At 37.7% G+C, this 18,739-nt stretch overlaps 1 pseudogene; it reads right to left on the bottom strand.

The window, feature by feature from the left end:
- Positions 1-1,079: 1,079 nt before the first annotated feature.
- LOC116098480 lies at positions 1,080-14,081 on the bottom strand (annotated as a pseudogene).
- Positions 14,082-18,739: the final 4,658 nt, after the last annotated feature.

Here is an 18,739-nt window from a genome sequence, read left to right as displayed (position 1 = left end):
GACACACACACACAGACACACACACAGACACACACACAGACACACACAGATACACACAGACACACACATACAGACACACACACAGACACACACACACAGACACAAACATACATACCCACACAGACATACACAGACACACACACACAGACATAGACACACAGACACAGGCACACACACAGACACACACACATAGACACAGACACACAAACAGACACACACACACACATAGACACACACACAGACACACATATACACACAGACACACACATACAAACACAGAAACACACACAGACACAGACACACACACAGACACATACATACACAGATACACACACAGACACACACACAGACACACACAGACACACACAGATACACACACAGATACACACACAAACATACACAGATACACACAAACACACACATACACACACACACACACACACACACCTGATCCTCAGCCCTGTATTTCTCCTCTCCCATCCATTTCTCTTCCTCCATCCACCTTTTCTTTTATTGCCCTTTCTTAGTGAGATTCAAGCAGTCTCCCTTAGGCCCTCTTTGTTACTTAGCTTCTTTGGGTCTGTGGATTGTTACCTGAATTTCCTGTACTTTATGATTAACGTATATCTATAAGTAAGTACATACCATATGTGTCTTCTTGGCCCTGGGTTACCTCATCTGGAATGATCTTTTCTAGATTGATCCATTTGCCTGGAAGTTGCTTTATGTCTTTGTTTTTAATAGCTGAGTAGTGTCCCACTGTGTAATGTACCACATTATCTTCATCCATTCTTAAGTTGAGGAACATCTAGATTGTTTCTAGTTTTGGGCTATTGTGAACAAAGTTGCTATGAACATAGTTGAGCAAGCATCCTTGTGGTATGGTAGAACATCTTTTGGGTATTTCCCCAGGAGTATAGTGATATCTTGAGTGATAAAGCTCGTCCCAATTTTCTGAGAAACCACGTAATTGATTTCCAAAGTAGTTATACAAGTTTGCCAGCATATACTGTCTTGTGAGTTTTTTTCTCCAAATATGTTTATTGGGATGGTTCCCACTCATCTTGAATCAGGGTCTTTCAGTGCTCCTTCCTCCTGAAGGACCATCCTTCTGTCAGCCTTGCTCTGCTGCCTGTGGGCTGACAGAGGAGAGGGCAGCAGCAAACACCAAGACTACCATTTGTACCTGGCTAAAGACCAGGGTGGTTTTATAGCATCCTGGGCATTTCTCATCCATAATGTAAGACTTGGGGTTCTGCACCAGGCACTTTTTCTTGTGTTTCATTTTCTCCTCTCCTGGAGCAGGATGAAGGAGGTCCTTTGCAAGAAGTGTGTTCTTCTAGGAAAGTTGTCATTGCTGGACAGGCATCACTTGAGGTTTTGATCTTAGTCATTCTGACTGGTATAAGATGGAATCTCAGAGTTGTTTTGATTTGCATTTCTCTGATGACTAACAACATCGAATATTTCTTTAAGTCCTTCTCTACCATTAGGTATTCCTCTGTTGAAAAGTCTGTCTAGTTTTGTCCCCCATTTATAAATTGAGTTATTTGGTTTGTTAGTGTCAATTTTTCATTATATATTTTTGGATATTAGCCTTTTGTCAGATGTAGGTTTGGTGCATCAATCTAGGATATGAAATCTCCTGGGTGTCTAGGGGTGTGACCATACCTGAGACTCCTAGAATCTGGGGATATAGAGGCTGATGTAGTCAGGTAGCGCTTACACTGAAGGTAGAGGGACAAACACCAAACCAACCACAAAACCTTTGACCCATAATTTGTCCTGACTACAAGATATGCAGAGGTAAAAATGGAGCAGAGCTTTAGGGGATGGCAAACCAATTAACAACCTCACATGAGATCCATCCCATGTGAGAGAGCTAACCCTTGACACTATTAATGATATTCCGCTATGCTTGCAGACAGGAGCCTAGTTTAACTGTCCTCTGAGAGGCTTCATCCAGCAGTGAATGTAAACAGATTCAGAAATCCACAACCAAACACTAGGTAGAGCTCAAGGAGTCTTGTGAAAGAGTGGGAGGAAGGATTGAAGGAGCCAGACAGGTCAAGACATACAAGAAGAGCCATAGAATTAACTAAATACTGCCCATGGGGGCTCACAGAGACTGAAACATCAACCATGGAGCATGTGTGGGCTGGACCTAATCCTACTACACATATGTAGCAGATGAACAGCATGGTCCCTAGGTGGATCTTTTAACAATTGGAGCAGGGGCTGACTCTGACCCTGCCATTGTATTGCCTTCTGAGCTGCCTCGTCTGGCCTCAATGGGAAATTATGAACCTAGGAGACTTGATGTGCCAGGGTGTGTGTGTACCCATGGAAGACCTTCCCTTCTCAAAGGAGAAGGAAAGGGGGAAAGAGAGGGTTGTGGGAGAGTAGTACTGGGGGGAGAGAAGAAGGGCTTTGATTGGGATACAAAGTGAATAAATAAATTAATGGGGAAAAAGTCCTGTATCTCATCGATGGCATCAACCTCCAGCTATAAAGGGTAGGGTGACATCTCAAAAATGGCCAACCCCTTGCCTCAGTATGATGCAGATGGGAATGATTATGGCCAGGCTACATTTCTAAAATTAAATTATTTACAAATATTTTATCCTTTGTGTAGAGGAAGGCCACTGATTTGCTTGAGTTAATTTTACATCCAGCTACTTTACTGAAGTTGTTTATCAGGTTTAGGAGCTCTCTGGTGGAATTTTTGGGGTCACTTAAGTATTCTATCATATCATCAGCAAATAGTGATAATTTGACTTCTTCCTTTCCAATTCAAATCCCTTTGATCTCCTTTTGTCATCTAATAGCTCTGTTTAGGACTTCAAGTACAATATTGAATAGGAAGGGAGAGAGTGGGCAGTCTTGTCTAGTCCCTGATTTTAGTGGGATTGCTTCAAATTTCTCTCCATTTAGTTTGATGTTGGCTACTGGTTTGTTGTATATTGCTTTTACTGTGTTTAAGAATGGGCCTTGAATTCCTGATCTTTCCAAGACTTTTATCATGAAGGGATGTTGGATTTTGTTAAATGCTTTCTCAGCATCTAATGAGATGATCATGTTTTTTTTTTCCTTTGAGTTTGTTTATATAGTGAATTATGTTGATGGATTTCCATATATTGAACCATCCCTGCATCCCTGGGATGAAGCCTACTTGATCATGATGGATGATTGTTTTGATGTGTTCTTGGATTTGGTTTGCAAGAATTTTATTGAGAATTTTTGCATCAGTATTCATAAGGGAAATTGGGCTGAAGTTTTCTTTCTTCGTTAGGTCTTTGTGGTGGAAGTAGTGGCTCCAGCAGCATATGTATTGCAGAGGATGGCTAGGTTGGTCATTAATGGGAGGAGAGGCCCTTGGCCCTGTGGGGGTTCTATGCCCACGGGGGAATGCCAGGGCCAGTAAGCAGGAGGAGGTGGGATGGTGAGCAGGGGGAGGGAGAGGGGTTTGTTTTGTTTTTGTTTTTTTATTCTATTTCTTTTTCTATTTTTTTTTTTGGAGGGTAACCTGGGAAAGGAGATATTGTAAATAAAGAAAAGTTCTAATAAAAAAAAGAAAAGTACAGTTAATTAATTTAGTATTTTCTAGTTTATGATGAATCCAAAACACCATTCAATACTCATATTATATATTGATTTAGCAAAGGAAGAAACAAGCATAAATCTATATAAAAGAACAACAAAAGTTGTGTACAAAAATATTATAATGTACCTAGATTCAAGCTTGTCTATTTCTAAAACTATGTAAAAAACAATTCATCTGAAGATAGTACATGTATAATGCTAAATTCACTACAAATTTACCTGAATAATATAAAGTGGTCCTCCATAAACAAAGACAAATAAATCAATGGAATAAAGCAATATTCCTAAAGCAAATCATTCATTCACAGTAGATTTTAGTAAAGTTGTCAAGAATATGCTGTGAAATAAGCAACAGGCCAAAGGATTATGGGATGACTTAACATACAGTAGAACATTTTAGTTAAGACCTCTTACCTAATATTATATAAGATTAACTCAATGTGGATCAAAGATCATAAGAATATAACTTAAAAAGTAATCACTGATATAAATTACTGTATACCTTAAACATGATAATACATATGTTCAAAAAGAAAAAAGAATTTAAATTCCAATGAATCATTTGATTAAAAACTTCATCAAAAGTTATAATAAAAAAGAGTGAAAATAGGCCAGGACTATGGTTCAATTAAGAAATGGGTCGTCACCGGGCAGTGGTGGCATAAGACTTTAATCCCAGCACCTGGGAGGGAGAGACAGGCAGATTTCTGACTTCCAGGCCAGCCTGGTCTACAGAGTGAATTCCAGGACAGGCAGACAGAGAAACCCTGTCTTGGAAAAAAAAGAAAAAGAAATGAATTGTCTGGAAAGCATAAGTTCATGACTTTTATCACTAGATACTGTGTAAAATAGCAATGCATGGTGGGACATGTTCATAATCACAGTAGAGAAGAAGTAGAGAGAGGTAGATTCCTGGGTTTCACTGGCCTGACAGCCTAGCCACACCTGCATATTTCAGTCTGGTAAAAGACCCTGATACAATCTTCTAGCATTACAGATACACTGGTAAATACATATGTATGCTATGTGCATGTGCACACACACACACACACACACACACACACATGCACAGACACATACACACACATACACACAGTGCAAAAAGACTTGCAAATAATCTCCCTAACAAAGGAATGCCATCCAGAATAAATATTTAAAACCTGTTACAAAATGACCCAAGTCAAATTGGAGACTATTACAGAAATCCACAACTGGTTAAGATGCAGAAACACATCTCACCATGGGATATTCATCTCCCATTGATGCATCAACAGTACAACCCCTACAATTGATACTTAGGGGACATTCCTTGAGATTCAAAGAAAAATATGCTAAGAGCCACATGACCAGGATGTCTTCTGCCACAAGATAATATTTCTATAGATGACAGCAAGCTGCATCTATGAAATCTGAATGACATGGTCATCTAAACAAGACATATGCTATTTTAATACCAGTTAACATGTAGTGGGGTTGGGAAAATCTCACAGGGTCCTATCCAGAGATGAAGAGCTATAGGCAATTATGGTTGCTAAGTGAACAAATTAGTCCTTTTTAAATGAAAAGTCCTTGATAGGACTAAGTAGACAGCTCTAAACAACTATACATAGGAAGAACACGAGATGGACCTAGTATGGTAAGGAGGAGACATGACCATAGGCTTTAGTGGCCTGTAAACAATAGGAACTTATTCTTATGGTTTGCTTCTTATGGTATCTTCATATAAGAAGCAAAATGCAAGAAAGATGTTTATTGTCTCCCTTAAGAGTATTTATTCTACAGGAGTGGATTCCACCTCATGTTCTCATCACCTCAGAAATGTCCCACTTCCCAGAACCCTAGAGACCTCAAAACTTGACTTTGTGGAACATCTATTAAGTATATGACATGAATAAAAATAAATATTTTCTCCATTATTCAGAAATATAGAGATTGAAACAACATGTTTTTCATCAAATCAAACAGGAGAAGATAAAAATCAATAAATATTGCTGTTTGTAAACACAGGAAAATATATAGTGTCATCAATGTGTTGATGAGAATAGAAAAATAAATATTAAAAGTCCTGAAGCTTTTTTTTAAACTTATTCACTTTACATACATTCTCCCACCCTGAGGCTTTTAAGTAAAGTACTGAGGCATATTATACATGTTATACTTTAAATCTGAAGTTCATATTGTTTGTAGTAGATCAACAGTAATATATAGGTGCTGGTTTTATGAAATTTAGGTATTTAAATTATAGATTATGGTGTCTCCCTCAAATACACATCACTTCTGTCATGTTAGCATCTGGTAGTTTGTTGTCATGCAGGCAAAGAGAAGCCTAACAATGAGACCATTTACTCTGCAATAGAACAAATTGTTTTGTTCTATAGGGTCAGGTGTTTTGAGAAGACTTTTTAAGCACATAGAATCCAAAGCAAACAAGAACATAAGTGGCATCACCTTTAGATCCAGGTAACCATAAGGACAGTGCTCCGCAGTGCATGTTCTAGTACCATGAACCACTGCTGCAGGAACTGCATCAGGTGAAAGGTTTATCCAGGTGTAGGTCACAAACCTGAACTTAACCAAAAGGTAAAGTAACTAGTACCAATAAATGTATAAATAAAGATGATAGTGACCAGAGTAGATCAATAAATAACTCAATATACAATGACTTAAGCTACTTTTTATTTATCAAATTCACTAAAGCATACATTGGTTTTTCTGTATAGAACAGACATTTAAATTCATATTTTTGATTTTCAATTTTAAAATTATAGTCTCGGTAAAGATTATCTGCATAACTGTTAAACAGGATGTTTACTGTCACTACTTCTGATTAAAGGCAAGTTTTCTATAATTAAAATTGAGAAATCTGTAATAGATAATTTCATTTCTTGCCTATAGCCTTCCAAGTTATATTTAACTATATTTTTATTGATAAACTTGGAGCTTTAATTAATGCCTGGAAGGAGAAAGTCATATTGGATCACCCCAAACATGCCAATTACTGACTAGGAGAAATGGGATCCCTACCATTTTTTTCAGGATGCAGAAGACATTTGAAATGCACATCACCGAGGAAGCGCTAATCCAGCACAGCATATTGCAAGCTGCTTGCTTTCTTCTATTCCCATTACCAACTGAGAAAACTGCCATCAGTAGGAACATGATATGTATCTGTTAGGTTAAGGAAGCTCAAGTTCCTTTATCCTTACTTATTCATGTAAGTTTACTTTCATGTACAGAGTTGCCTCTCTGTGTCTTCATTTCATATCCCACTAGAACAATGACTTAAAAGATCTTGTCCACTGGTCATGAAAATCTGGCAAATCGATACTTTTGACAATATCAAATGATAGAGCTGTCTACATGATAACACTGTAGTTTTATATAGTTTCTTGAAATACAAAATCTTAGTTTTAGTTGATATTTAACACATGATTCCTGAAAAATAATGACACTCAACTGTGATACACTGAAGCTGGATCTTACCACACTGCTATATTCAAATAGTCCTATTATATTTCCTATTACTAAAATACTGTTCTGTCAACAGGCAAGATAGACTGGCATGTAGTTCTGTTAGATCCTGTCTCCTTCTACACACATGCATTCTGCTCCCAAAATCCAAAATGAAGATCCATATTTTTAAGGAAATTATGTCTTGTACATAACTAGTTTTTGTTTTTCAAGCCAGAAATGAGATAGGATCATAGCATGAAGGACCTCAAACTTCTGGAGTTTATTTTTGCACCTAAGAACTATCTGGTGGCCTGGATAACTTACATAAAAGTCCCTGGCAGTGGGGAGTGTTATAAATTAAAATGAATACCTAGAATGATCGTTGGAAGTCAGAGCTATGCACCAAGCCTCTGTATAATGTACTCTGTGTGGCTGGCATTGCTAAACAGACAAGCTGTCAGATTCTGTACTTGCTGAATATTCTGGGGTTCTTTCTCTGTCAACCTAGGTAGAGGACATGGCAGTAGTCTAACCTCGAGGTGACAAAACTTGAAGTAGTGTAGTAAGTCTTGTATTTTGGAGGGTGATTTACAAGTGTAGGGAGTGAAGCGAAGCTCCCGCACAGCACCTATACCATAATCCAAATGCAACTTTGCACTGTGAACATCACTATTAAGTTAAAGGCACATTCAGTGAAACCATACCTTAGACTACAAAAGCAAGATCTCCAGAAAGGGCCACCCTAACTCTTTCTACATAAAAGCAAGAAAAATTATCTACTATAATTGTGACAATTTAGTTGGAGAAAAGAATGTTATATTGCTAAATTCAACAAGGAGCGTTACACTGGTTTTATTAACAGACCACACAAAGACTTCTCAATTCAGCCAAAAAGAATAAGCCTTGTTTATTTACAAGACATTTGCATTCTTTATTACTGAATGTTAAAATAAAAGTGTTTGGATTCATTTTTACAAATGCTTTTTTGTAAGAAAGAACTTACAACTGTTAGCTTGAAATGATTTTTTTAAAGGATTTATGAATTATGGCTATTTGGTGCCACCTAGTGGTGCATATATTTTTAAATTAGTTTGCGTTTTCCCTGCCTTTGGAAAATTAAAGGAATATAATTAGAAAGTAACTGATATATCAAGTAAAATACATGAAAATTAAGACAAAGCCCACTACACATTTACATATATTGGCAGGAGAGTCTTCTTTTCTCCACAGTGATCATGTGTCGCTCCTCTCCTGTGAAAATGCTTTAGAACTAAAGGCATAAATATTGACAGGGTAACATTCTATGCTATTTTTATTTCCGTTCTTAGTTGGTCGGTTTCTGAAATCAAAGCTAGATAATATTACCAAAATCTTAGAAATGAGATGCCACTTCATAATAATTATTAATTGTATTATCAGTATGATAAAGATCATATCAGTGTCATTGTGCTAGCAACATGGAAATAACATAAGCACTCTAACATAAATATTTCTCTGTTTCTTTTGTGACAATTCCAAAGTATGTATTTTTCAGAATTGAAAAATAATGGACATTCAAAATTTAGTGTCTTGCTGTCTGAGCAGTATTATGTCTTTTTCCTCTCCTCTCCCCCTTCTCTTCTTTATCTGCCCTCCCTCTCCCCCTCTTCTTCTGTCCCCCTTCGCTCCCACTCTTGCTGCCTCCTCTCCCTCCCTTTTGTCCCTCCCTCCCCTCCCTCTCTTCCTTCTCTCTCTCTCCCCTCCCTCCCCTCACCTCTATCTCTCTCTCTTCCTACTTCCCCAGTTCCTTCCTGCGTGTATTCTCCTTCTCTTTGGAATCTGTCCCACTAACCACTTATACGAGCAGTATATTCACAGTGGCCAATCCATGTATTTTGTGGAGTGTGTCCTCAGGTGATGAGCAACTAAACTATTATGTGCATGGTGTGACTCACAAAGCACACATGGTGAGTGACTGGGTGTGTAGGATATGGTAGAATGGAGGGATCTGAAGACTTGAGTTTCTGTTCTATTCTCTGTGAGCCAGATTTTTACTTTTTTCTTAATTTGACTACCTTTAGCAATGCTCCGGAGTGCTGTTTGCAGTGGGGGAGTGTGTTAGGATTATGTGGTAAAAACCCATGTTTAGAAGAAATAAAGCAGGAAAGAGACTTTCCTTGTCTATAAAAACACTAGTATTGAGTAGTGCAGAAGAAATCCTTTACAACACAAGAGAGTAATAGAGTGGGGGTGGGGGTGGGCGGTAGGTGGTTAGTTCTGCTTCCAAAAAGTGCTGCTGGGTAGGAATTGTGGTAGAGTGGCCAGACCTCAGGAGGAAGAGTGAAATTTTATTTAGACAAGGAAACACATATGTCTCAGTTGTACTTCAAAAAAGGCAGCAAAGGGTATAGGGTACATGGGAGGAAAGAACCAAACACTAAGATCTGTTCTAATGTCCAAAGGCACATGGAATCCTTTACTCCACTCTATTTTGGGTAAAACCAGCAGATCAACAACCTCAACCTGATAAAAGGAAAAAGAATTAGCTAGTCTTCTAAGGATAAGAAGAATGTGTCTTAGGAACTAGACATGAGTTTTCAAAGAACAGTAATTTATTTATTTATTTTTTTGTAGACATTAATGCCTGGGTTGTGAGAGCATTGCGGCTCTAAATTACAACACTTCTCATTGCTACTTCAATTGATTGACTTTTAAATTAATTTTACACACACTTTTTGGATACCTGATAAATACACTGCTTTAGCACAGTCTCAAACACCTAACTAGACAAATATAGATATGTGTTTTCCTCAGAGTTGGGTCTTGGAGTAAATTCTAGAAGAGAAGTGGCCCTTTGGTCTTGTGATTTGCAGTCGTGTTTGAACCAAGACTCTGGGGTAGCCATTAAAATTACTCTGTGCTTTAATCTCTGCTGTTTAAATCCTTTTTTGAATATCTGTAATTTATTTAGAGACCTTTTTCTATAGAAGAAAGACAGCTATTTCCTCTAAGGATACATTATTAAGCCCTGTAGGAAGATGTACTGAAACACCCTTGCTAAAGGTAAGCCATGCTGGTATCAGTACACAAATTACTTATCAATTGCCCCGGAGTAAAGCACTTCAAACACCTTGTTTATGAGAGAGCAACAGAAAGGGTAGGCCATAGTCCTACCAAGTAGGACTTAGGTGATTCACTTGATCATTCCTGTGCTTTCTGACTTGGACTTGATCTGTAGTTGCTAATTGTCTGCTTGTTTCTCCTGAATCCTCTGGCTTTCCAGACATAGATTGGCATTAAGGGTGCCTGCCATCTTTTACATCTTCTTGTTCCTCTTCCTTATACAAACATTGACTTCTCATAGACTCCTACTTTTTTATGGCATCTGCTGGACCATTTAGGGTTTCTGAGCAAACCATTCGCTTCAGTTTGTCTGTGCCTCGTGCCTCATGGTTTGGTGAAGAAACACAAAGAAAGATGCCTGATAGGTTAAATTGATTTAGAAACTTTGTTAAATTGGTAGGATCAATGAGCACTATTATATAGGGATTAAGCCAGGACTGTTTGAACAGAAGTAGGGCTGTCCCATGCAGCTCTCGCTAGGATCCATTCCATTCCTGGGGAGTTCTAATGCATTTCCTTAGGAACTTGGGGCCTCAAAAACACTTTAGTCAATCACAGATATGGGGTCAAGCCCTGCCTTATGAAAAGGACTTATACCTTTATTCTGTGGCTCACTAGATATTTCTCTATTTAGTCTTTATGGGTTTAGCATTTATCAGTCAAAAACATAATTACTTCACAAATGAATTAGTATCAGGTAAGATAACGTATCAGAGCTGGCACCAGAAACATGGGAATCTCAGTGTTCATTTTCTTGCTTTTACCATATCTGGGCATTGATAGACAACTTATTGGTCCATATAAAATCATAAAGTCTTACCATGCAAAAATGTGACAGTCTAATCTTCCAAGTGAATTCTTTTGAAATATTCATATTAGATTGTTATTTCATAGGTAATCTAAAACTGGTTGGGCTTTCTATCTTCTCTCTTGCTTTCCTTCTATCTCTTCCTTCCTCCCCTGTTCTCTCTCTACCTATCTCTCCTTTCTCCTAGTCTCTATTCATCCCTTCCTTGTTACTTTCTCATTTCAAATTCCCTCCCTCCCTTCTCAGTATTCTGTCGCTCCTCCCCTTCCTCTTCCCTTCCCTTCCCTTGCTCACTCCCAGTGTCTCTTAGTATATCGTGTTTCTATAACACCCACCTTAGGCTGAGTCAAAAGTTGAGCACATGACTTTTCTATATACCATTTAGAACAGCATATGTTATGTTATAATAACATACAATAAGTACAAGTTTTAATAATACTTCTTTAAGTTTCAAAGCGAAATGATCAATGGGCTAGTGAGAGAATCCATGGGCAAAGACACTTGTCCCATAAGCCTAACAATATTTTTGGATTCTCAGAACCCAGAACCTGAGAAAAGTTGAAAAAGGAGAACTGCCTTTTCATCCTCTAACCTCCGCAAGGGCACCTGTACTCTGGCATGTGACCCTCCTCATATCATAACGCTGTAAAAATAAAAGTAAAGCAGAAAGTTGGGCATTCTTTAATTTGTCATCTTGTCTTGGTTAAATGTCTACAGAGGAACAATCTGTAAATGCTTATTATATACACATACAGTATAATTACCTGTGCTAGTATTTTTTATAGAAATATTTTAAACATTTATTACATTTCTACACACAATTTCACAGATGCTCTTTCCTGGTCTTGAGTCTCATAATCTTTTAAAAACATAGTTATGCTCACATGTGTGCTCCACTGCCTGCACTCCATACACATAAATGCACAGCGATGAAACATGCCATGAGCTGTTTGGTGTCTGGGGTGGCCAAGTGTGACAGATCAAGGCCTGAACTCAAGTGTCCCACCTGTTACCCTCCCTGCCACATCTTTTGTACCAACTCTGCTGTTTTTAATATAACTGGCATGCATCCCATCATTGAGCTCAATAGTTCCTGAATGCATTCCTGTTAATTTTCTAATTGAAGTGAGCTATCGGGAAGTGAGCATAACATTCAGGTATAATATGAGAAACACATGATATACTCTATTACTTTCCTTGATTAAGTCAGTATACATTTATCAAACCAAGACATAATACTTTTATTAAATATGCATGCATTCTGGCTAATTTTAAAACATACTCTTATGTTTCCATTATGAGTATAATATGTTCCCTGTAGGATTTTTGATAAGTGCACACAAAGATGTAGAAATTATAGAGATACTAAATAGATATCACTTACATAATTTTTCAAATCTACATAAATATTTTGTGTGCTTTGTGGGAAGGTTAAGATTTTGTTTTATTCTTTTTTTCAATATTCACTTTATGACTTGCCATATTCGTATGACTTAATTAAAACATATTAGAGTAGTTGATCAAAACACTTAGCCATGTATATATGTATGTATGTATGTATGTATGTATGTATTATGGTGTTAGTACATAATGGAATCTGTAAAAAATTGTATTCTGGGTTTTTTTTCAATCTGTAGTGATTTACATGAGAATGTCCCAGCCAGGACCAGATATTTGAGCACTCGCTCTTCAGTTGGCTGCAGTGTTTGAAGGCTTAGGAGTTGTGGTTTTGTTGGAGGAAGTATGCTGCTTCAAATGGGATTTGAGTACTTATAGTAGCATTCCAATCCCAGCTGCCTTTTTCTACTCCATTCTTGCATTTGAAGATGTGAGGTCCCAGCATCCCATTCTTGCTGCCATACCTGCTTTTGCTACTGTGCCTTTCAGCTATTATGGACTCTAGACCCCCTGGGGAAGGAAGCCCAACAGAACCCTTCCTTTCTGAGTTGCTTCAGTCATGGTTTCGTATACAGCAACAGAAAAGTAAGTAAAGACCTTAGTTGACTTTTGTACAAGTAAAGTGCTTTTATATTTTATGCAATAAAATATAGTGCTATTAAAACCACCTCTTGTGCATATTTCTGTAAACCACTACAGATTGCAAAAAAGTTAGAATACACATTTTTACAGATTCCATTACACACTAAAAACAATACATACATGCAGAGTTAAGTATTTTATTCAACTACTCAAATCCATTTTGATTTAGTCATACAATTTTGAAAAAAAAAAGTATTTTGTGGATGTTTTGAAATAAAACATTTAATGATGTGAATAGTTTAAAAGAAACACATCTCTTCCTTGAGTCTCTGTCAAGTTCCTGAATACATATTTAGTTTTTGATTTATTATTATTAAACTCCTGGCTACTACACACATTAAAATCTACTTTTGCAGCAGCGAGACTTAAGTAGACTGCATGAGTAGTACAGGATTCTGTAATTGGACAATTCTTACTTCTAGTACCTTTATCTTCAGAACACTAAACACTTATCTCGGATCAGATTAAGTTGGAGTTCTACTTTTTGCTTCTAGTATCTTCTGAAAAATTAATTTGTCAGCAAAATAAGAATTTGTCTGATGATCAGCCTTGCATCACAATAAGATTTCTAGCTGATATATTTAGAGTGAAAGTGCTTTGCTCTGGACTGTCCACTAGCCCTAATCAACTTTCTTACCATTCGCCTCTCTGTGCTTGTCTTTTTCTTGAACTACTCTCTAGCTCTTTCCTAGATGAGGTTTTGCAGGAATAGTTTTATGTTTTATCATGAAAGTATATTGGAAATAATATTTGCTCCATGGGAATGTTTATTTTCAAAAAAACAATATCATGGTAGACCTTCTTTTCCTTAGGCTCCCCCTCATTTCCAACTCTGTAATTCTTTCAGACAGGAACAAATATGGGTCAGAGTTGTGTCTGTGAGATGGCCCTCTCCCTCACTTGATGTCCTGTCTTCCTGTTGGAGGTGGGCTCTATAAGTTCCCTCTCCCTACTGTCAGCCATTTCATCTAAGGTCCCTCCCCTTTGAGTCCTGAGAGTGTCTCACCTCCCAGGTCTCTAGTACATTCTGGAGAGTCTCCCCAACCTCTTACCTCCAGAGGTTGTCTGTTTCCATGCTTTCTACTGGCCCTCAGGGCTTCATTCTTTAGAGGAATCCAGCTCAAGGGGAGATCCCAAGGCCTGTCACTATTTCTGAGGCTATGGAGCATTCATAAAAAGGGACCTAGCATGACTGCACTCCAGAAGACCCAATAAACATCTAAAAGAGTCAGAGACAGATAGTTGCACCCAACCAATGGACAAATCAGCTGCCCCCTGTTGTTGAATTAGGGAAGGACTGAAAAAAAGCTGAGGAGGTGACCCTGTAGGACCAGCATTCTCAATTAATACGGACCCCTGAGATCTTTCAAACACTGAACCACCAACCTGGCAGCATTCACCACCTGATATGAGGCTACCAACATACACATGCAGTAGAGAACTGCTGGGTCTGTGTTCAATCAGAGATGATGCACTTAAGCCTCAATAGACTGGAGGCCCCAGGGAGTTTAGAGGTTAGGTGGCATGGGGGGTGTGGACACTCATGTGGAGACAGGGAGTAGAGAGGAGGTATGAGATGTGGAGCAGTAGGAGGGTGGACAGGGCAGGGGATAAAATATGGAGTGTAAAAAATAAGTAAATAAATTTAAAAAATATATCATAGTGTTCAGTTTCCTACACTGCTATGGGGATGTATGATTTGTTATTGCTTTAACTCTTAATATTTAATTTGTATTTTTCTCTGAAAGGTAGCTCTAAGGTTGTGATTTTTCCTGGATATTACAACTCTCCATTATTGATTTTATGGTAGGTCTCCTCCAAACTTAGCATTTGCATGTTCTAGCTCCTTAATGTCTCGAAAAAATACATGCGTATTGTTCTGTTTGAGGAAGGGATGATGATCTTACTGGAGACACCAGCGAGAGCTTTGGAACAGGGATTCTCATTAATTTAATTAATTCATTCACTCACCTGATTGTTCATTTGCTACTTGTTTTAAACATTCAGTAAACACTGACTAAGCACATACTAACTCTGTGACAAGAATATTCATTGGTATGACTTAAAAGAAATCCCAGTTGTTAAGAACATTTGCTGCTCTTGCAGAGGACTAGGGTTTGATTCCCAAGACTCTCATGGAATTATCAAAAAGGATAAAAAATTTTAAAAGAGTTCTTTTAAACGTTGTTTTGTACTTATAAATTCAAAATTCACTTATGAAGTTAAATATACCATAATTGTAATGATTCCACAAGTCACATGTATTATCTATCAAAAATGTTCCTAATAAGACCTTATCAAGAGGATTTTTTATAGAAAAATATAGGCAAGTCATTTATTTATTTGTCTCTGGGCTTTAGTTTTCAACAACATATTGATTTGTAGTGTCAGAATCACTAAGTAGCTCCAAGCTGCCCTCAAATTACTCCTACCTGAGTCTTCCAAGCCATGGGCATTGAGGTTTCATAATTTTCCAACTTCAACAAGTTATTGTCAGAAGCAACATGGAGTACTGTTCCCTAACATCGGCCTTATAATGTCACATGTTCCTATGGAGATGCTTAAGACCCACTGTTCTGCAGTAAATTCTGTTGTAGTTTTTTGTTTTGTTTTGTTTTTAGCTTATTTCCCCTTGCATTTTTCACTGTTCAAAAAAGCCCCAAGTATTAATAATCATTATTTCTTATTGTGTTTGTTGGTTTGTTTTATTTACTTCAGTCATTTTTAAGAAATAATAGTCCTCCAATCAGTGGGACACAAGGGTCTAGTAATGTACTTTTGTTTCATAGGTACAACTTTTACTTCATGCTTTCCTGCTCGGTCCTTAGTAACAATTATAATATCAGCAGTAGGAGCCTTGGTGCATATGATCTTAAATAAGGCAAGTACTCCCCGTTGCAGATAATTGTATTGTTTTTCATATTCTTTGAATTCCAGGATGCTAATTGTCGTGATGGACTGCATAGACCCAGTTCAGAGATATCTCCTCTGCTATTTTTGATTGTTTCATTCACTTCTCCAGGAATCTCCAAACACTCCATGGTTTAGAAGCATTAATACCTACTTATGCTTTGATCAAAGTTTCTCCAACTCTTCCTTCAGAACAATGGTGACTTTTGGAGTTTCTGCCTTTAAACTGGTTCTTCTCCCCATGTGTGATTCACCTACATGTTCTAACTTTTACAGTGTTGCCAGCTTGAGAATCTTTTGTACATTCCATTATAATTAATGATTTATATGAATTATAATTAATGATTATATGAGTTAAAACTCTGGTTAAAAGTAACAGGAAACAACATGGTTCAGTGTGAAACAAACAGGAAGTTTTTGAGAAAGGAGATTTTACTCATGATCCCCAAAGACAGGGAAAGGCTATAATTCAGTGAAGAACTCTAATTTCCTGGCTTTGCTTATTTCTCTTTGTGGGTGGATTCTTCTTGTTGTGCTCCTTTCTCCTCTTCCTCTTGCCCTTTTTTTTTATTCTGTTTGGTGACTTTTGTTCATACGACAGACTTCTAATCCACTCTTAATACCCTGGCAGCAAATTTCAGTCTATCAATCAAATATCAAAAGTCCATCATCCACTTTCTTATTCCCAATGACACTGCATATCAGACACAATATTGTAATCTGTATTTCTTCCCTCTCACTGTTCTCACGTGATAGATAGCTAGGTCTAGAAAACCCTTCTAAGGTAAACCTTCAGATCTGTATTTTCTTCTCATTCCTACTCACTGCTATAATTTCCTTTAATAAAGATGCAATTTATTTTAAAACAATACAATCTTTAAACATATGAAGATATTAGCACATAAATATAAATATATTTAGCACATGAATCATAATTTATAACTAATCAACAGCATTTATACATTGATTATTTACAATGCTTCTATATTATAATGATTGAACCCCCAATGTCATCAGGGCATATGTGCATGAGTATTTTAGTAATACACAGTATTTAAATAATCCCTTTTGAGAAGGAAGCTTATGATGATAAACACACAAATAGAAATCTGAGGTATGGATAATTCTTGTTTATTGTGATTCTGTATGATTTATATGGGTTTTTATCTGTGTTCTTTAGTACTATCTGCTGTTTTAAGCACCCATATATTATAAATTAAAATTGCATGAAATACAGTGGGCAATATGATGTTCATTTTATTTGATGGTCCTCTTCAAGAATATAGTAAAGCCATCTTGACCCTGACCAACTTCTCTTCTCTGTACCAGTGTTACTGTACACATCAGATCTTTGGTTCTCACTTCTCATTTTCTGTCTCCAGTTGCTGTTCTTATTGGATTTGTCAACCTTTCACAAACTTAGACAAATCTGGGAGCACTGAATCTAAGGTGAACTATTGCTCCCATAATATGGACTTGTATGTAAGTGGGTAGGGCATTCTTTTTGATTAATGATTAACGTGAGAGATTCCGGATGCTTTGGGGGCTGTGACAAACCTCTTTCCTGCTGGTGGTCCTGGGATGCGTAAGCAAGCTGATCAATCCACAATAAGCAACATTCTTCCGTGTCTCCTGCATCAGTTCCTGCCCACAGATTCCTCCTCTGCTTGAATTCCAGCCTTTATTTCCTTCAGTAGATTAGAAGCTGGGGTATATAACCCAAATAAACCCTTCCATCTCCAATTTTCTTTGAGACAAATTTTGCCATAGCAATAGAAGAAGCCTTAAGAAACTCGATAAAAATTTAATACAGTTAAATGTATACATGCACCTAAAGAAATGTTCAACAATTCTTAGTCATCAGGGAAATACAAATCAAAACAACGCTGAGAATCTGCCTCACACCAGTCAGAATGGCTAAGATCAAAAACTCAGGCAACAGCAGATGCAGGCGAGGATGTGGAGAATGAGGAACACTACTTCATTGCTGGTGGGATTGTAAGCTAGTACGACCACTCTGGAAATTAGTCTGGCAGTTACTCAGAAAATTGGACATAGTACTACTTGAGGACCCAGCTATACTGGTCATATACCCAAAAGATGTTCCAGCCTATTACAAGGACACATGCTCCACTATGTTTATAGCAGCATTATTTATAATAACCAGAAGCTGGAAACAACCCAGATGCCCCTCAACAAAGGAATAGGTATAGAAAATGTGGTACATTTACAGAGTAGAGTTACTACTCAGCCATTAAAACAATGACTTCATGAAATTCTCAGGCAAATGGAAGGAACTAGAAAATATCATCCTGATTGAGATAACCTAGTCACAAAAGAGCACACATGGTATGCACTCACTGATAAAGGGGATGTCTTTAGAGAGAATTGCTCCTGTCTAAAGAAAATACAGGGACAAAGAGCGGAGCAGAGACTGAAGGAAAGGCCATCCATAGACTGCCCCACCTGTGATTCCATGCCATATGCAGCCACTAAACCCAGTCATTATTGCTGATGCCAAGAAGTGCTTGCTGACAGAAGCCTGATATGAATGTCTCCTGAGAGGCTCAGCCATGCCCTTACTGATACAGATGCAGACGCTTACAGTCAACCATCAGACCGAGCTCAGGGACCCCAGTGGAGGAGTTAGGGAAAGGATTGAAGGAGCTGAAGGGGATCTACTTGGTAGTAAAATTTATATTTTAGTTGATTCACATAATATTATCTCTTTTAAACATTCTATTTACCTGAAGACTGTGGTGGCCCTGCTGTGTTCTTGAAAGAACTCAAATCCGAAACCAGAGACTCAGCTCGCTGGGGGTT

The sequence above is a fragment of the Mastomys coucha genome, unplaced genomic scaffold (assembly GCF_008632895.1).
Source record: "Mastomys coucha isolate ucsf_1 unplaced genomic scaffold, UCSF_Mcou_1 pScaffold20, whole genome shotgun sequence".
In the NCBI taxonomy this organism is placed as follows: Eukaryota; Metazoa; Chordata; class Mammalia; order Rodentia; family Muridae; genus Mastomys; species Mastomys coucha.
This window is presented reverse-complemented; position numbering and strand designations above follow the sequence as displayed.